Source organism: Triturus cristatus, chromosome 7 (genome assembly GCF_964204655.1).
Source record: "Triturus cristatus chromosome 7, aTriCri1.1, whole genome shotgun sequence".
In the NCBI taxonomy this organism is placed as follows: Eukaryota; Metazoa; Chordata; class Amphibia; order Caudata; family Salamandridae; genus Triturus; species Triturus cristatus.
In genome coordinates this window covers 14815061-14823139 of record NC_140590.1, presented here as the reverse complement: position 1 = coordinate 14823139, position 8079 = coordinate 14815061, and positions in this window count along the sequence as shown.

Genomic DNA, 8079 nt, shown 5'->3' with positions numbered 1-8079 from the left:
CACGGCGTAGGCCCTCCCGATCATCCAGCCAACCTACAACCACCCCCAAGACACGGCATCTACGACTCCGGCCGCCCCAACCACACAGACCCGAGGGCCGGCCAGAGCCCCCGACAGACTCGACACCCTACCACGCATGTCCGACCGAGGGAGCGGGAACCCCCGAGCCAGACCCAGAGGCGCCAGCCCAGTCACACCTCGGGTCGCCTTCCCCCGGGAGGACTCGATCGGCCACCAGGCCCCTGGGGAGCAGGCGCCTCGCCTGCCGAGCGTCTGGGGGCCCTCCCAGACCCACCTGAAAGGACCAAAGAAACGAGCGGCAGGAAATCCCGCCGAACCCCCTCAGTCACCCAAGGCCCCTCTCTGCGAGGACTCCGGACTTCAAAGGGCAGGGGGAGTATAATAAGGGGTGCCGGAGGAACGAATGGCAGAGAAGACCTGGAACCATCGAAGCCTGCTGACGCTGTCGCGGCTCCCGAATACCGAACCACCTGGGCCTGCTGAGTGACTCGCGGCCCCCAGCCATTGAACCATCTGAGCCCTGCCGACGAGATCGCGGCTCCCGAACTCCGAACCACCTGGGCCTGCTGAGTGACTCGCGGCCCCGACCCTCGAACCACCTGAGCCCTGCTGACGAGGTCGCGGCTCCCGAACTCCGACTACCTGTGCCTGCTGAGTGACTCGCGGCTTTCCCCTCGAGGACGAATTGGCAAGAGATCGCCCAGAGAAACAGTACCCTCCAGCTCGAGGATTGTGAGCTATCCGCAGGGTACTTTGCAGAGACACTACCTTCACAGACTGTCCCGCTACCCCCATTCCCCTACCACCGATTTGTAGTCTCTTGTGCCGCTGATGTACTACTTACACCTTGGATCATAAAGATCCCTTGAAACCTTCGATAAAAGAACCTATCGTCCTACAAAGAATACGTGTGGTGTTCCTCTGTTTGTAGTGTAAGCTCAGGGTGTGCGCGCCTGGTTCGGCCTACGTGGGAGAGGTGGGTCACAGGGGTGGGCAAGACGTGTATCGAACCCCCCTCCGGCGAACGCCTTTCCAACATTTGGTGGCAGCGGTGGGATCCGAGCCGACACCGAAAGAGAGCGTGCAGTGAACGACTGACGCACTACCAAACAGAGATGGAAGGAGAAACCTCCCTGGGTGCCGCAGGTACCGAAATGAGCTCGACGTTCCGAGAGGATCAATTGGACTATTATACGCATAGAGAATTAAAACAATTTTGCAAAGACCTTGGAATCGCTACCACCAGATTAAGCACAAAGGAAGACTTCCAGAAAGTATTGAAGACCTGGGTCGAGACGGGGGCGCCCCCGACCCAAACGGAAGGAGACTCCGCCCATGAACCACCAAGCAGGCTAGACCCCGCCTGATGTGTTCCGCTACATCCTGGCGCTCCGCAACCAGACCCGGAAGTTCAGAGAACTCGCAGAGGCTAACCTCGAGGCCAGCCAAGAAGAAATGAAGCACTGGTATGACCAGAACGCGACTCTGGTCGAGTTCCAGCCGGGCCAGCAGGTTTGGGTCATGGCCCCGGTGAAACCCTGCGCCCTACAGGACAAATGGACTGGCCCCTTCAAGGTGATCGAGCGAAAGAGTCAGGTCACGTACCTGATCGATGTACAGTCCCCACGGAACCCCCTCCGGGTTCTCCACGTGAACCGTCTCAAGCCCCACTTTGTGAGAACGGAGTTGAGTTTGCTACTGGCCACCGATGATGGGGCGGAAGAAGACACTGAACCCCTGCCCGACCCCCTGTGCGCTAAAGAACTGGATGGTTCCGTGGAGGGAGTGAAACTGTCGACCACCCTCACTCCCCAACAGTCCGACGACTGTCACCAGCTGCTCAGACAATTCGCAGACCTCTTCTCCCTCATCCCAAGAGTCACCGACTGGTGTGTCCACGACGTGGACACCGGCGACAGCCCACCTGTGAGACACCGAGCCTACCGGGTGCCTGACCGGGTGCACACCTGCATCAAGACCGAAGTACAGAAGATGTTAACCCTTGGAGTGATCGAACCCTCCGATAGCCCCTGGGCCAGCCCGGTAGTCCTGGTCCCGAAAGCGGCCGCCCCTGGGGTCGCCCCCGAACTAAGATTCTGTGTGGACTACTGGGGGCTCAATGCGGTCACCCGAGCGGACGCTCATCCTATCCCCCGCGCCGACGAGCTCATCGACCGCCTTGGGGCCGCTCGTTTCCTCAGCACCTTCGACCTGACCTGTGGCTACTGGCAGATTGCGCTCACGGAGGGAGCAAAAGAATGCTCCGCCTTCTCCACGCCCGATGGACACTACCGCTTCAGGGTCATGCCATTCGGGATGAAAAACGCCCCGGCCACCTTCCAGCGGTTGGTAAACAAGGTCCTGGCCGGACTCGAGGAGTTCAGCGCAGCGTACCTTGACGACATAGCCGTATTCAGCTCTCAATGGCACGAGCATCTCCAGCACCTCCGGCAAGTACTGCTGGCCCTGCGCCAAGCCAGCCTAACAGTAAAGGCCAGCAAATGCCAGCTCGGGCAAGGCTCCGTGGTCTACCTGGGGCATCAGGTGGGCAGCGGGCAGATCACCCCCCTCCAACCAAAGATCGACGCCATCAAGTCCTGGGAGCCCCCCACCACTCAGACGGAAGTCCGGGCCTTCCTGGGCCTCACAGGATACTACCGGAGGTTCATTAAAAACTATGGTAGCCTCGCAGGGCCTCTCACGGAGTTGACCTCCAAAAAGCTCCCGAAGAAGGTGCAGTGGACCCCCCCGTGCCAGCAGGCGTTCGACGCCTTGAAAACCGCCATGTGCACCGCCCCAGTACTCAAGGCCCCCGACTACTCCCAAGAGTTTGTGGTCCAGACCGACGCATCCGAACACGGCATCGGAGCAGTCCTCTCGCAGTTCAACGACAAGGGCATAGATCAACCCATAGCCTTCATCAGCCGAAGGCTGCTGCCTCGAGAACAGCGTTGGAGTACCATAGAACGAGAGACCTTCGCCGTAGTCTGGGCCCTCAAGAAACTACGGCCCTACTTGTTCGGAACCCACTTCCGAGTGCAGACGGACCACCGGCCCTTGCGGTGGCTGATGCAGATGAGGGGAGAGAACCCCAAGCTATTACGATGGTCAATCTCCCTCCAAGGGATGGACTTCACTGTCGAGCATCGCCCCGGGGCGGATCATGCCAACGCCGACGGCCTGTCCCGGTTCTTCCGCTTCGGCGAGGAGAACCCCCCAGTGGATGGGTAGTTCTCCACGCCTTTCAGCTGGGGGGGACGCGTGTGAGACCGGCCTCACGGCGTAGGCCCTCCCGATCATCCAGCCAACCTACAACCACTCCCAAGACACGGCATCTACGACTCCGGCCGCCCCAACCACACAGACCCGAGGGCCGGCCAGAGCCCCCGACAGACCCGACACCCTACCACGCATGTCCGACCGAGGGAGCGGGAACCCCCGAGCCAGACCCAGAGGCGCCAGCCCAGTCACACCTCGGGTCGCCTTCCCCCGGGAGGACTCGATCGGCCACCAGGCCCCTGGGGAGCAGGCGCCTCGCCTGCCGAGCGTCTGGGGTCCCTCCCAGACCCACCTGAAAGGACCAAAGAAACGAGCGGCAGGAAATCCCGCCGAACCCCCTCAGTCACCCAAGGCCCCTCTCTGCGAGGACTCCGGACTTCAAAGGGCAGGGGGAGTATAATAAGGGGTGCCGGAGGAACGAATGGCAGAGAAGACCTGGAACCATCGAAGCCTGCTGACGCTGTCGCGGCTCCCGAATACCGAACCACCTGGGCCTGCTGAGTGACTCGCGGCCCCCAGCCATTGAACCATCTGAGCCCTGCCGACGAGATCGCGGCTCCCGAACTCCGAACCCCGTGGGCCTGCTGAGTGACTCGCGGCCCCGACCCTCGAACCACCTGAGCCCTGCTGACGAGGTCGCGGCTCCCGAACTCCGACTACCTGTGCCTGCTGAGTGACTCGCGGCTTTCCCCTCGAGGACGAATTGGCAAGAGATCGCCCAGAGAAACAACACCCTCCAGCTCGAGGATTGTGAGCTATCCGCAGGGTACTTTGCAGAGACACTACCTTCACAGACTGTCCCGCTACCCCCATTCCCCTACCACCGATTTGTAGTCTCTTGTGCCGCTGATGTACTACTTACACCTTGGATCATAAAGATCCCTTGAAACCTTCGATAAAAGAACCTATCGTCCTACAAAGAATACGTGTGGTGTTCCTCTGTTCGTAGTGTAAGCTCAGGGTGTGCGCGCCTGGTTCGGCCTACGTGGGAGAGGTGGGTCAAAGGGGTGGGCAAGACGTGTATCGAACCCCCCTCCGGCGAACGCCTTTCCAACATAAGCTTTTTGTAAGCAGCCCCGCATGTCTGTGAAAAGCTTTTCTGCATGGGACACTTTAAATAAACTGCTAGCCCATGACTGGACCCTTGCCAGCCTCAATATGGCCACCAAGAAAGCCCCTAACATCAAGTGGCAAACTCAACAAAAATGCAGTACAAGAAAATAAAAATAAGAAAGCAAAACCAGCGGGGCGCTCGTGAAAGGACGCCACACTGATAGAAAGAGCTCAGACCAGCACTTCTCCCTGGAGCAGAGCCAGTCCACAGCTCGGGCAGCTGCAAGGAGCAGGCACAAACAGCAGTGCCCCTGCTGTGAGGCAGACTGCAACACAACCGTCCTGGGAAATACACAACAATGAAAGTGAAACCACTGCAGCTAGTGAAATTATTAACAAGCAAGGGAGCCGTAGCACAGAAGGACAGGCAGCTGCAAGACCTCTGTGGCTTTAAGAGGTGCTGGGAGGAAGAATGATATATTTAAATGTAAGAAGCTAGGGCGCTAAAGCTAAACACAGGCAGCCAGAGCAGGAAACCAAGAAAAAATGAGTCCCCCAAAGAACAAATAAAGAACCATAGCGGAATGAGACAGTAGTAAGTCTCTGCTCTGTGGGAGGAACAGAAGAGAGAAGAAGGGACAAAGAGGCAGGACTGACCACTAGCAAACAACTATTTTAAAGGACACTGACATAGACAAATGAAAAGCAATGGCAAGAAAGGGGATGGACATGATGCCCACAGACCAATTACAGAAGGTCACGAATAGACAGCTGCACTGTCTAGCCGACCTAAAAAGGCACCTTGAGTTGGTCAGTGGCTAAAAGCTTAACCTTCAAAAGTAGGAGATACCAAATATTACAGCAACTTACAAGCCTTAATATGTGGTATCCCCACAGTAAAAGATTATAGAAAAAACAGGGAAGGATGCTACTTGGCAGGAAAATACTGTCTTTCTCCCAGCCAACAGAATTTCATGTCAAACGGAATCCTGCTAAGATCTAACACAAGAAACATTGGGGCCACCAAATATTATAGCCCATATGAATCATTATATTTGGTATCCCCCAAAAGAACCTGATGTGAAAGGTTCTGGAAGGAAATCAAAATTGTGAAAAGGGCCTATAGCCTGATTTTAAATAAAAGGCAACTTGAATAGGTCATACTTCAAAGGTAATCTTCGAAAAGTCAATCAATCAGGGGCTTGTAGAGGCAGCTACTCACCCGCGAGGGCCTCAAGGCCCCGGAGGGGGGCTGCTGGCCCCTCTGGGTGGAGCATCATTCAAAGAGCCAGGTCTTGAGGTCCTTCTTCAATTGGGTCAGCGACGCAGATTGCCTGAGGTAGAGGGGCTGGGTGTTCCAGGCATTGGCGGTGAGGAAGAAGAAAGAGCTTCCTCCGGTTCCAGTCTTGTGAATCCTGGGGACGGAGGTGAGGGCGCTTTGGGCTGAACGGAGTCGTCTGGCGGGTAGGTGGAATGCGAGGCGTGGTTCCGATAAGCTGGTCCTTCATCGCGGACAGCTTTGTAGGAATGAGGGTGATTTTCTTGTTGAATGGGATCCAGTGGAATTGTCTGAGGTGTTGCGTGATGTGGCTAAGGCACGGGATGTCAAGGACCAATCTGGCTGCGGCGTTTTGAACGTTCTGTAGTTTCTTGAGCTGTTTCTAGGTGATGTCGGTGTAGAGTACGTTGCTGTAGTTAAGTCTGCTGGTGATGAGTGCATGGATGACCACCTTTATACATCTTGAGGGGATCCATCTGAATGTATTTTGAAGAAGGCAGAGGAGACTGCATTGATTTGGTGGTTCATCGTCAGTAATGAGTCCAGAATGATGCCAAGGTTGCGTGCGTCGTCTGCCGAGGTGGGAGAGGATCCCAGAGCAGCTGGCCAAAAGGAGATGTCCCAGGCTTAATGGGTTGGTTCCAGGAAGAGCACTTCAGTCTTGTCCAAGTTGAGCTTGAGGAAGTCTTTCATCCAGGAAGCAACAGCCTTCATTCTGCTTTGGAGGTTGGTTCTGGCGTTGTGGGTTCGTCGGTACGGAAAAGGATTAGCTGGGTGTCATCGGCATTGGAGACAATATTGAATCCGTGGCTTACGACGATAGCTGCGAGGGGGGCCATGTAGACGTTACAGGGTGGGGCTTAGGGAGGAACCCTGTGGCATTCCGCTGTTGATCTCTGTAGGTTCTGAGAGGAACGGGGGTAGTTGATGGCGTCGGTGAAGGGCGGTCGGGGAGACCTGTAGATGAAGGTGCCACGGAGGGTGCTGTTGGGGTTGTCTGGATCTGGGAGTGGAGGTGCTCCATGGCCATTGTTGGGTCATTAGAGTGTGTGGCTAGTCAGAGTGTGTTCTTGTGGGCGAGGAAGATGCCTCCTCCTAGGCGGTCGGAGTGGTCTTTGTGGGTGATTTTGTGGCCGTCGGGATGGCGATGACAGTGTCTGGACCAGAGCAGGGGTCAATCCAGGTTTCTGTGAAGAAAGCAATGTCAGGAAAATTGGCGCTGAGGAGTTCCCGAATATCTGTGGCGTGTATGTGGAGGGATCGCACATTGAGGAGGATGCAGTTGAGCCGGTTGGGTGCGCTGTTGGTCGACTGGGCAGGGAGAGGAGCTGGCATGTTGCCGTCAGTAATTGCTCAGTTGCAGTTCTGGAAAATGAAGGGTTTTTGGGTCTTCTTCAGTGACACTAGATGGCTGGCGAGTTGAGGGCGGGTTGAGGGCAAGGAGGGTGCTGGCATGTAGCAGTGGAATTTCCAAGAACCAGGGTCCTTGGCGCTAGGCGCTGTCCAAGCTCAGACGGGAGCAGACAGGCATGCCTTAGGTGCGCCAGCAGCACGGCCGCACAGTGGCCTCCATTAAGTAGGGCTGTGATGGGAGCTGGACATCTGGGACGTGGTGAAATGCAGGAAGAGACACTAGGGGGATATTACAGCAATGAAGGACCACAAGGGAAGGGTGCTATTTGGCAGGAAAATACTTTGTTCAAACAGTCAAGAGAAGGCCATGTCAAACAGAATCCTGGTAAGCTCATATCAGAGAAACATAGGGGATGCCAAATATTAAAGCACTTCTGAAGCGTTATATTTGGCATCCTCCAAAGGAACCCGATGTGAAAGCTTGTGCAATGAAATCAAAAATGTGAAAAAGATACGGTAGCCTGCTATCAAATAAAAGTCAACTTGAGTTGATCGGTGGCTAAAAGGTAACCCTTGAAAAGTAGGGGATACCATATATTACAGCAATGCAGGAGCCGTAATATGTGGTACCCCCCAGGGCTATATTATGGAAAACACAGGGAAGGGTGCTATTTAGCAGGAAAGTCCTTTGTGCACCCAGCCAACAGAATGCATGTCAAATTGAATCCTGGTAAGCTCTAACTCAAGAAATATAGGGGATGCCAACTATTATAGCCCATATGAGGCATTATATTTGGCATCTCCCAAAGGAACCAGATGTGAAAATTGAGGTCTTCAAACTTTTGGATGCCGAGACCCCCCTGTCAACATTTTGAGGCGTAAGGACCCCCTCTTGACAAAAATGTCTAAACCTGTTGACTAAATTGCGTGGGATGAAAATGTAAATAAGGTTATGTGATGCCGCGTATTTTGGGATAGCATTGCTTCATTATTTTGATATTTGTTACACACAGTAACGCTGAGGAAAGATTTCACCCAATCAGTACCCATTTATAACCAAAATACAGCAATTATCATCAGAAAGATTTCAAGTC